This window comes from Amblyomma maculatum, chromosome 3, assembly GCF_055883805.1.
Source record: "Amblyomma maculatum isolate TAMU_Amacu chromosome 3, ASM5588380v1, whole genome shotgun sequence".
NCBI classification, from domain to species: Eukaryota; Metazoa; Arthropoda; class Arachnida; order Ixodida; family Ixodidae; genus Amblyomma; species Amblyomma maculatum.
Window position 1 is genome coordinate 161260981 of NC_139346.1, and position 12477 is coordinate 161273457.

A 12477-nucleotide genomic window follows, 5' to 3' on the forward strand; every position below is an offset into this window, starting at 1 on the left:
GGCGGCAACCTTTTCTTGGAGCATATGCTCTTTCCCATGCCAGCGCTTTCTCAATCAGTTGATGCAAAAAAAAAACAATCTTGAATGATGCACTTTCCAGAGTTCGACACTCATTTTTGGCTCAACGTAGTCACAAATGTGAAGTTGGTGTGACGCCTATTGTGTGACAAGCAGTCAACTTTGCAGAGGCAGAAAAGAAGAATCACGTAGTCATTTCTTTTCGCCCGCCTCACAGCAGAGCGAAATGATGGCTTGAACAGGCCTACAGATATGTATAGAAGGACGCTAAACTATACAAACAAGAAATTTCTCTACTTTCTTCTGTCTTTTGTTTTCTCATCCCCTCATCTGCTCAACATTTGAATTTTTCATTTAGTGATGACTTGTGAAACTGCTTCAAGCTAGCAAGCGCGGTTAGATTGAGGAAGTGCGCGACAGAGTAATGCTGATGCTGCGCATTGATGAAGCATGAAGTGAGCATAATTCACGTTAAAAAGGATGTACTACGGTTGGCGCTTAGTGACGAGAGTCCGGCTCTTACATGACCAGTAACAAGCTCAGCTGTTTTATGCACGAAACAATGAATCAGCGCCATGCAAAATGTCTCTCGTGTCTGATATTTCTCCCGCTTAGACAAAGACCTGAAATTGTTCACAGTTTGCTTTCTTTACACAAATGTATATTATTAAAGTGTAAAAGAACAGTGTAAAATAGTCTAAAAAAAAAGCACAGGACAATAGTGTAGATGGTGACGTTACTGCCATTTTTCACTCAGAAAATATTCGCCAACATATATTGGATCGAGAGTTTATAGGCACTCCCGAATTGAGCTGTGGCACACAGGTCTGAAGGCAGTGAAAGTGCAGCTCAGCAGTGCCGAACTGTGACACAGATTGTGAATTTAAAACATTTTTTTTTCGCATCGAACAAAATTTATTCAAGCAAAAAGTTCTGGATTTAAACACATAAGCTGAGAAGCTTATGTGTTTAATGAACTATTTCATGGATTTTTATCACGAGGAACTTAATGCTTAATTTAACTCTCAATTTAACAAAAGTAACACTTTTTGCTGTTTTGGATTAATTTTCTCAAAAAAGACTTCTTAAAAAAAGTTGAAGTTATTTTTGGCATCAACTTACGAACCGGTGAGCAATGTAAAAAATTTATTGCAAATGAAACATGAAATAATTTCACAATAAAAAATACTGAAAACACAATATTTTTGCTTCTTTACTGAACCAAGGAAACAGGAAAGCCTTGTGTGGAGGCAGTTATGAAGTTACATTAAAGAACAACACACATGCAATAATATAATAGAATTTGCTATTGTATTTGCCTTCGTACCTGATTTAAAAATGTTTAACTGCAAGCAGCTGTTGCATGTTTGCAAAAATTTCGAGTCACGTGAAAAAATATTTTTTCCCGCCAAATTATTTTACCAAAACAGTACTCACGCGATTGACAATTACCCCAATTTTTTTTTTCAAACAAATCGGTGATGGGCCCGTTTAGAGCCTGGGATGTTTCACATGGAATGACCCAGATGAGATTCACAGTGAGCTCATCGCTACAGAATTCAGTTTCTTGTTAGTAAAAAAATTGTGAGCAAAATGTGTGTGCCCTTTACGTAGATGGCATAAGACTAATTTGATGAAGTGTTCCTGATGTTGACATAGTTTCCATTCTCCTAATATGGGCCTTATGGTATGTAGCTTGTTTCATTTTCCAAAGCAGCCTGCCATTTGGCTTAGTTTGCTGCACTCTATTTCATGCAATCCCTATGTGGCATGTTCACCTGTTTTATTTCCATTGTTCTAGCTCTTACAGCGCATACATCTGCTCTCTCATTATCCCTAATCCTTGTGTGACTGGGAACCCAGCAGAATTTTATGGATTTGTGTCGTGACTTACACTATGTTATGTATTATGTTTCCTATGAGTGGCTCGACAGCATTTCTAGAGGTTAATGCAGTGAGCAAACTTAACGAGCCTGTGTAATTAATGCTATTTTTGCTGCTTTCACTCTTTATTTGTTCCACAGTGACCCAGATTACATAACATTCCACTGTAGAAACTGATGCATACTGTGGCAGTCGTAGTGATTTCTCCGTTTCGTTCTGCACTATCGCACCTCTGACAGTCTTTTGTTTTTGAGCTATCTGTATAAAATGCAGTGTAATCTCACCTAAATCATCCATTGAAAAGGCATGAAAGGCACCTATGCAAACAAGTGGTTACGTGACACACAATAGTGTTCCCCACATACTCTACGCTGTCCACATAACTTTTTTTATTCAGGTACCAACACCACCCTAACAGGAACATTAATGTAGGGTTGAAAACATTGCAAAGTCGTACAGGTGGTACAATTCAGTACAAGACATATGTTAATAAAATTAAGACATTGAAAACGTATTCCCACCAAAAGTGGATATATATGCTACAGAAATCAGGAAAAGAGAACAGTACATAAAAAAACGATACGGAAACTTCATATAACATCTAATTAAACAAAAACTCTGCAAACAAAAGCATCGTCAAACGAAGAGAGCAACGCACTGACAATCTCCTCCAGCAAACCATTCCAATCACGGACTGTTCTAGGAAAAAACTAATATTTTTATATATTGATTTGGCATTGGTATTTTCAAACCTTTAGGGTGTGATGAACTCGGGCAAACCTGTAAGTAGAATCCAGTATATATGTTTCTTTTGTTAAACTTGTTTCACCTGTAAAGATTTTGTGAAGTAATTTTAGGCATATGTATTTCCGTCTTTCTTGTAAGAGGGGCCATCCGAGATTAAGTCTTATGTTAGAGGAGCTTTGGGTGAAGTTATAGAAAGAGGTGACAAATCATGCTGCACGCTTTTTTTGGACGCATTCTAATTAGGCAATAAGGGTCCCAAGCGGAGCAACCGAATTCAAGGATAGTGCGAACATTTGAAAAGTAGTGTTTCTTTTACCTTGGCAGAAACCTGCGCGAAATTACGTTTCAGGAAGTTAAGGACACTGCCAGCTTTAGTTGCTATGTAGACTATATGGTCATTCCAAGAAAAGTCATTTCTAAATGGAAGACTTGCATACTTATATGTTGACACTACAGACAGATTTTTTTCATTTAGAGTATGTCGTATGCAGGATATGACGTTTGTTTGTAAAGTGGGCAGATTTGCATTGGAAAAGTTCAGTGTGATATCCCACCTTTTGCACCTAAGTAATATAGCATCAGCTTGTTCAAGCTTACCTAGCTAGTTAAATTGAACTATGCCACCTAGCTTGGAAACATGCTACATCACACCACACAGCATACTTCAACAGGTGAGATTGGTAATGCTAGCTGCACACCCCAATGCCTCCTAGGGTTAGACAATGCCTGTTCTTACACACTGGTACTACCACTACTACTTCCACCACTCTGGTTGTTGTACCACTACACAAGTGCAAACTGATATTTGTGACTTCAATATTGCACGCTTGCACCAAGCAGCCCGCTGTATCTGGTGATGCTGTCATCTAGCTACTTCCAAACACACAGCCTAGTTTAATCAACTTCATCACCTTTATCCAGCCATTTTTTTTTCTATGTCAACAAAAAACAAATGCTAGGGTAGGAACAAAAAGCTACTAACACAGTAGCTTGACAAGGTTCCTACCCCTGTTTGGCATGGACGACAGTCATATTTTTACAGTGATCTACTAAGAAAAAAAAAAGAAAAAAACAGCAAGTAAAAGAATGTGCAATATGAACAGGCATTATGTCTGAAACAATATCAATGTGAGAAATGTACATGTATTTACATTCACTTGCCACAGACTCATACACACTTTATGAGTATATTCAACTCGCAGAACATAAAAGAAAACATGGTGACAAACAGAAAATAAAAATCCCGCCAGCAGTTTTTAAAGTGTCACATACATTCAAATGTACACAGGCTCACATATAAGATATAACAAGGTGGTCAATTACAAAACATTGTAGCACATCAGTCATACAAAAGGAAATGGTGTTGGAAAAATAAACATAATTAGCCCTATGTGTTTTCTAGAATAAGGCATTTTTTGCACTTGTTTTTAGTAATCTTGTTTACGTCAATATTTTTTCTTTGTAGGAAATTCAAATATGTAGGCATGTGGTAGTGCATCATATGTAGGCACTCATTAGTAAGGGAAGAGGGTATAAACCAGCACTCCTTGTTCCTGAATAAGTAAGGTATTTCCGAGATTTTCTTGAAACACTAAATTCTATCACAGTATGCAATTTCAGCCACGACAAGCTCTCATGATGCTTATGCCTCGTTTGCAAAATAAAGCATGCATCCAACCCAGAGATTCGAAATATATAACTGAGCATGTTTTCAGTCATGTCACCCAACATCATAGACCATGCAATCACCTCAGCTACATGACTCACTGTGCTCATCAAAGAGATGGTTCAGAACCGATCAGAAAGATAAAATAGGCTGAATCACTCCATCATGTATATGTAAAAACAACAAGTCTCACACCACAGAAGGGTATGGAAATATGTTGCCTTGCCATAAGGTTTTAGTTTGGTTTGTTGAATTTAATTTCCCAAAGCGACTCAGGCTATGAAGGATGCCGTAGTGGAGGGCTCCGGAAAGTTAGACCACCTGGGGTTCTTTAACGTGCACTGACATCGCACAGCACACGGACGCCTTGCTTTTCGCCTCCATCGAAAAGCGGCCGCCAAGGCCAGGATTCGATCCCGCATCCTAAGGCACAGTAGTCGAGCGCCGTAACCACTGAGCCGCCCCGGCGGGGCCATAAGGTTTTAGTCATGAGCGATAATGTTACAAATGACCATCCTGAACCTATCCAACACAGCATGTGGAAACCTGGCCACTTTAATAACCAACATGGCAAGGTTCAAAATGTATGAAGTAAGATTAACCGGCCAAGAAGACGCACACAGGAAAAATCGACACAGAAAGAAAGAGGCTGGTCTTTCTTTCTGTGTCGATTTTTCCTGTGTGCGTCTTCTTGGCCGGTTAATCTTACTTCATGCAATGCACCAACTAGCCCAACAACGTGTTTTACTGAATTATTCAAAATGTAGCTGCACTGCAGTTTCAGTCACTATGTCTTAATGACATGATCCGATGAATCCTACATCAGGTCTGTCAATAGACCAGCAAACAACAGCATGGCCGCTCACTCTGCGTAGGTTTGCCGTTTCAGAAATAAGCTTGTGGTACTGGTGTGGACCAGATCAGCTGTTTGCATGCAACCTTTCAAGAAATGTTGCTTAAGCAACGCACTTGACAGAACTATACAAAGCACTGTGGGAGGTGACGAACGACGAGTCATCTTCCAATGATGCTGTTGAAAGTTCAGAATGATATCATAGCTCCGCTGATGCAGTCAATATTGTAAATATATGTGCTTCAGCACATATATATGTGATTTTATTGCGAAAGCAATACTACTTTCACTTTCAAGCCTTTGCGGTGCGATGGCGGTGCACATGAAATGACCTTTCGCATGACCTCTGTGTGACGTCAGCCTCAAAGCTGAGCGACCAACTCGCGCCATCCGTGAGAGACGGCGGTGCACATGAATGGCAGCCTAACTCCTGTTCTCTCCGCTAGGAGCGCCACAGGTGTTATGATGTCACGCCTCAAAGCTGGGCGACCAAGTCGCGCCGTCCTTGAGAGACGGCGGTGTGCATGAACGGCGGCCTAACTCCCGCTCTCTCCGCCAGGAGCGCCACAGGTGGTATGACGTCAAGCCTCAAAGCTGGGCGACCAACTCGCGGCGTCCGTGAAAGACGGCGGTGCACATGAACGGCGGCCTAACTCCCGCTCTCTCCGCCAGGTGCGCCACATTTGTTGTGACGTTATACAGCTGTATAAAGCGGCGACCGACTCGCGCCGTCTGTGAGAGACGGCGGTGTGCATGACTACGATGCCGCCTACTGCTAAGGCAGCTTGCCGTAATGAGCGGATGAAACAATGGCGAGCTATGGAGACAAACGGAGCGTGAACAAAGACGTGCTAAACGTGCCCAGTATGCAGCTCGGCGTGAACGTGCAGCCTCTTCAGTGGAAACAGTGGAAGATGAGACGGGTAATGTTAATTTTATAGAATCGCTCAATGCCATGGACAGTGATATCGAAGCCATGAGTAGTGTATCTTTCAGTAGTGTATTACTTTCGCATCCTACCGGGCTTAACCAAGCTAAGCCTCTGCCAACCTTTATTTTTTTCCCCTCTCTTTTCACGTCAAGGTGAGGAGGTCAACTTATATTTCCACTCAACCTATGCACGGTTTATACGGTACACTGTGCCTATGAGTATAAAAAATATTTAGACCACAGGTCATTAGGCTCACTTAAGCACACCGAGAAAGCCCCTTAAAATGAGAGTACTTTTGACTGAGCCCATTTATTTGAGTGCATGTAATGAAAGTGAAATCCTCCTATTGTGAGCGGATGCATTACATATTTTAAGACCAGCTGGCACCATATTTAGGGTTAGCTGGTTACGCATTCTTACAGGGCACAGACAAGGACAGCCAGAAAAAAATTCGAAGGGGGCATTTTGGACCACTAAAGTGTGACGAGAAAGCCTTTTATGTGCAGTGATCCGAAGCCTTCCACTACGACACCCCTTTCTCCCTTTCTTTAAGGGAACAGGGTAGGCAAAATTAAAAAAAAATCGATTTTTTATTTTTCTGCAAATCAAAACCTGTATTCTATCCTTTACATAGTCCAATTCTTCATTTACCGGCACGCAATCGACATTCTTCAAAACCAAGGCAACGTCCACTTTTGACACCTGCTTGAGACCTTTGCCTCTCCTAATCTGAAAAAAAAAAAAAATTCTTCAGCGTCTATTTTGTTCACAATAGCTCTAGCTGTCTTGTTTGTCAAGTGAATGTTCCCGAAAAAGTGTTTGTGTCAGCACTGGATCATCACTTGCGAAAGTCAAAATCATTGCCTATCAGAGGTGTTGAAAAAAAAAAAAAGGTTGGTTAATGTTATCACAGGGAACCATCATTATTACCTTCTAGTGATGTTCTCTTGTGCCCAAACTAGGTAGTAGGTACTTCAATGCAATGGCGTATATTCTGAAGTGAAGGAAAAAAACTAGGCCACACAAAATGCGGGGTTGACCGCTCGGCATGCCTGTGCTATGTGCGTGAATGCACAGCGTGACATCTTGAAATGCTGCAGTTCGCGAGTGCCCGTGATCCCTGGATAAAAGTTGAAACTTTTATCTATATTGATGTTTATTCTGTCTGTTTTGAACGTTTCTCCATAGCACTTAGTGGTGTGATTAGAGTCGCCTGGGAACCTGCATACTTGTCGCACAACACATTCAGGAGCAGGATGTTTCACATACCTGACCAGCTACACTCGAAAGGTCCTTTGTATCGCACCCATGCAACACATGCTCACAAAGGGCTTGTACGCTAACTGACAATACTATGTATACCTTCGCACCACAAAACACTCGAGCAAATATTTTAATGCAGTATCAGGGTACGTAGCCCAGCACAATGCACTTGCAGCGTGACAGCCGGATCACCTAAAGGGGAGCCATACTGAATTTCCAGTGGCACCGCCTATAGTCCGTGAAAGTTGAGAATACGCTTAGCGCAGTACCCGTACGAATTAAACACCGCGGGACGGAATGCGACCGCAGTACCCGTACGGCAAAAACAGTCAAAGGGTTAAAGAAGTCAAACACTATCAAACAACATATGCTATCAAAGAAACAGTACAGAAAAAAAGCAGATAACATAGGTCAATCAATAATGATAAAAATACAAAACATAAATGCCTGTGGCATTTCATAGCTAGAAAGAGCAAATCTGAAATTCACATTTAACATTGCACTTGTCTTCGCTGCACCCTGTCTGCATGCCACAAGAGCTATGAGAGGAAATACAAGATGGTCAGAATTATCAAGAGCCCTAGGCCAGTCTCTCTCCATTTTCTTTCACTGCCATTATAACCTCTTCTTTCATGTACTTTCAGTGCATACTGAAAATGTGACTATTGTCAAGCCTTTCCTGCCTGCATAAGCCACAAGCATTTTGCATGCCAGTGACCTGTTACTGCAGTAGAAAGACAGAGTATATCAAAGGCTCTAGATTGTCCACAAATTAGACATTTTCATTTTATTTTCTTAAAGGTCTCAAGAAGGGGTGTTACATAAGGGGTGGGAAGCATTATAGAAACAGCATTACACATTATAGCATTATAGAAACAGCTTACACACTCAACGAACTTGGATGAACAGGTGATAACAGCGATGTCACTTGGAAGGCCGTCCCAGTCTGCAGCTGCGCGTGGAAAAAAGGAATTCAAAAAAGTTATGGTGTGTTACAGTGAACAGGTGAAGTGCAGCTGGTGACTGGCGCAGTGTGATATGTGAGCTGGGGGAAGAAGGGGTTGTGCACATGGGGCTGTTAAATATTTTATGGAATAAATAAAGGCTGAAAGTGCAATGACCGAGTGATAGCGATGACAAACGATGACAAACGATAGCGATGATTTGCTGCCCTAAAAGCTGCTTTTAGGGCAGAGACGCTAAAGCCATAAGGATACAATGAATAGATGAACCTGGCAGTGTGATTTTGAACGGACTCGAGACAATTAATAAGGAAAGCTTGAGGATTCCAAATAGGTGATGCGTATTCTAGTTTGGACCTGACAAGTGTCTTACAGGCTAATAGTTTAACAAGTTGAGGCATACAATGAAAATGACGTTTTAAGAATCCTAATGTTTTATTGGCCAATCATATTGTGTTAGTTACATGTAAGCTCCAAGAAAGATCACTAGAAAGTATTACACCTAAATAACTGTACGACTGAACTGGTTGTGCGGGCACCCTAAAGATGTACGAAAAACAAGAGGATTACAATGACGGTAGATGGATAAAAGCTTAATTTATGTGGGTTAAGTTCTACTAGCCAGTGGTCACACCATTTATGTATGGCATTAAGATCGCTCGGAGTGCTAATTGATCACTGGGGGCAGTGATAGCATGATAAATTGCAGTTGTCAGCAAACATGTGTACGTTAGAGGTTACATGCGTCGGCAGATCGTTAATGTATATTAGAAAAAGTAGGGGGCCAAGTTTAGATCCCTGGGGAATACCTGATGTCACCGGCAGGGAGTTAAGAGAATGTGGTAACAGTCACAAACTGGACGCACTTAGTTAGGAAGTACTCAATCCATTTTAAAATACTGGGGCGCAAGCTTAATCGGGAAAGTTTTACAATAAGTGTTTATGGGGTACTTTGTTGAAAGCTTTGAATATGACACCGGTTTGTTGAGTAAAATCAAGGTTAGTGTGCAGGTCATGCAAGAAAATGGTCACCTGGATTTCGCAAGAGTAACCCCTGTGAAATTCATGCTGCGCGGGGTGAGAAAAGTTGTTAGAATCAAGGAAGACCATGATATGGGTTGACAAGGAGGTTATATAGAACATAGATAACATGCTCCGTGATTTTGCAGGGTAGACTGGTTAGAGAAATTAGACGATAATTTAAGTCAGTTCTTATTACCCAATTTGTAGACTGGAACCTTCCCACATTCCCAATCATTGGACTATTGGCCTATAAGGAGTGACTGCGTAAACAAGCACAGGAAAGATGCACATCTCCTTGGTTTTTTTTTAGTATTTTAGTGTTGATTTTGTAAATGCCAGCAGAGGATGAGAGCTTCATGTTTTCTATTAATGACACGATTCTTGCAGGAAAGAATGCTAGCGAAGGCACAGGGTCGTTAATAAATATAGCTTGTGTGAGTAGAGATGCATCACATTCATTAATAAAGATGAAAATGCTTCATTAAATACATTAGTGAAAGTAGTATCAGAGTTGGTTTGAAAAATGTGGTATTCTCATCGACTATGTCCAATTAATCACAGATCTTTATATGGCAAAAAGTAAGAAATATGATATACAGACTTCAGAAAACATTAATTTCATCAGTGTCCATTCTACTGGCAGCCAGCAGAACGCTTTGGGCAGAATTCTGCTTGCTTGTTTCTGATGGCTGAATGGATAATTGTAGATCAATCAATTCTTTTTTTACCTTTTCCTAGGTCCCAGTCCTCCTGGTGCTGTATATTTTGACATCTCAGTGAAGTACTTGCCAGTTATGCAGCTTGAGCACCACTATCTTGACAGTAGTTCCTCCCGCGTCTCATTTTAACAAAAGCCGTGAAGCACCTGAGGTCCAAAGCCAGAAATCACATTCCATGCTGCTGTGCACAGCCAAAAGCGGAAGCAGTAAATGATAGTTTATGCCAAGCATGGCAAAAGGGATCACCTAGGCTTTGTTTAGGTAGCTCCGTAGAGGTTCACAGACCAAGCTGCAGTACTCCCAAATAATTAACCCACTAGTAGCACTGACCACCGCACTCTGATACCAGTTTCACCACCACCAGGCAGCCAATTGACACCGGGTAGCAACCACTGCGGAAGCACACCTGCAATGCTGACTGCTTCGATGCAGTAAGACTTCAAACCACCTACCGTGAACTGTACTATAGTGCATTATACTTTATTCGGTTTTATTCTACCCTGTCTTTTCTGCCTGTCGCTCACCTTTTTAATTTTCCCTCCCTATCCCTCGCTACCTCTTTTTTTGTGCCATCCCAGTACAGGCACTTCAGGTACTCAGATAGCAGATACCAGAGCTGGCAAACATCTTCCGTTTTTGTACTATTTTAATACAGGCCTACATACTAGTAGTGAACCAGCCGACTGTTATTTCTCCTCCTATAATCATGTTGCATTTCAGAAACATTACCTGCCATAAGCAAACAGCCAGAGAGCCGAGTTTAGTTCAATTTAGTTCATGTTAATAAGCTATAATTTCACCGCACTACAAATTAAGCGGCCGAATTTGGCTCGCAGCATGAAGACAACTTCAGACCAGTTACTGTTGAAACAGCATGCTAGCTAGCTAGCTCTTGCCAACATGCAACACATACTGTTAGGAGTGTTTTAGTTGCCGAAGGTCAGCCATAACGAAAATTCACAGTCTGAGCTGTATTCATAGGGAAATATTCCATGATGTATCTGATCCGATTACCAAGACACTTTGTTGAGCTAGTTGGTAAACATCCATTGTCTTCCTGTTCGCGCTGTTTTTATTGACAATGGTTATCTACTTGGAGTTAGCCACTGAAAGAATTTTACTCAAGAAATTGTGCCGGCTGACAGTAGAAAGCCCACTCCTCGCATTTTCACCTCACAAAAGGTTTCATCTTATGGGCAAGGATGCAAATGGCCAAGCAGTTCTCCAATATGTGCGATAAAACACATAGCTTATCACATCAGCACCTGTGACAGCTAGAGGTACACAATCTGTTGCAAATGCTGTGTTAAGGCCCGTTCACACTTGCAACTCGCTGATGTCGCATTGGTCGAAAAGCGACAGTCGCAGGCCGTTCGACCACTGCTCGATTTTCCAGCTTTGCGACTGCTGGTCGCGAACCGTTAAACCAAACGTGAACGTAGTGTGGTGAACAGTCAAGGTAGACAATATGCGGAAAGCAACCCGCAGGTCGCATTCGCTCTCTGGTCGCATGCGACAGCCGGTCGCGTGCTCTTCCACGTTCGTACTGTTCCATATAATACTACCGACGCCACCATATATCACACCGGTAGTGCATGAGGACAAATTGCAGAACACGCACTGAATATGAAAACGTAATGCAGTAGCACAGAATTCCGATAACGTTGCTCAAAACGAGCAGGCACAGGAAGGTAAAGTGCATATCTACATCCATGTTACACACCATCAGCACGCTGCAGCTCCATGGCTGAGCACGTCGATACAGGCAAAAATGAGCGCAAGAGGCACGACACAACGACACAACCACCAAAACCTAGAATCGCACCGCGTAGTGTATGTAGTACTTACGGCATGAAACCAATGAAACCACAGTGGTATGACCATGGTACGACCATTCTCATTCCAAGGTTTTCATAACCTCACGTGGCGTCACTAAACTGCTGCTTACACCTTGCTTACACACTGTAGTACTGCCCAATGGTACTTCCACCCTCCCACCATGAGCATGATCACCATGTGAGCACCATGAGATGATGCCGTGAGCATGAGTAAACCACACGAGTAAACAGCCGGAGAAATGCGATTTTGTACGATTCTATAACGATTCAAAACCATAGAGCTAATACACAAACTTTTTGTCTTCGTATTAGCTGTAGTTTAAAACACGGTTAGCGATCACGTGATAGTGACGTTTAATACACTACGACGCAATCAACAATCAATATGCTATATTCAAATAACTAAAAATTACTTTAGAAATTTTAGCTATTATTTGTAAATCTTGGTTAAAATACGCAACTAAAAAATAAAGGTATAAGCTTACAATTGTTACTACTAGATGGCAAAAGTAAACATAATGCTTCAAAGCAATAGTTGTAATCTATTGCTCCCCCCCACTCTCTACACGCTCT

The 12477-nt window shown here is 41.6% G+C and overlaps 1 long non-coding RNA gene across 1 annotated transcript; it reads right to left on the bottom strand.

Annotated features, from left to right (window-relative positions):
* Positions 1-1163: 1163 nt before the first annotated feature.
* Positions 1164-12227, bottom strand: LOC146196659 (uncharacterized). Its single transcript, XR_014706136.1, has 4 exons — positions 11915-12227; positions 10076-10212; positions 8247-8314; positions 1164-6828 (listed from the first exon to the last, which is right to left on the bottom strand). It is a non-coding gene; the product is annotated as an uncharacterized LOC146196659 (long non-coding RNA).
* Positions 12228-12477: the final 250 nt, after the last annotated feature.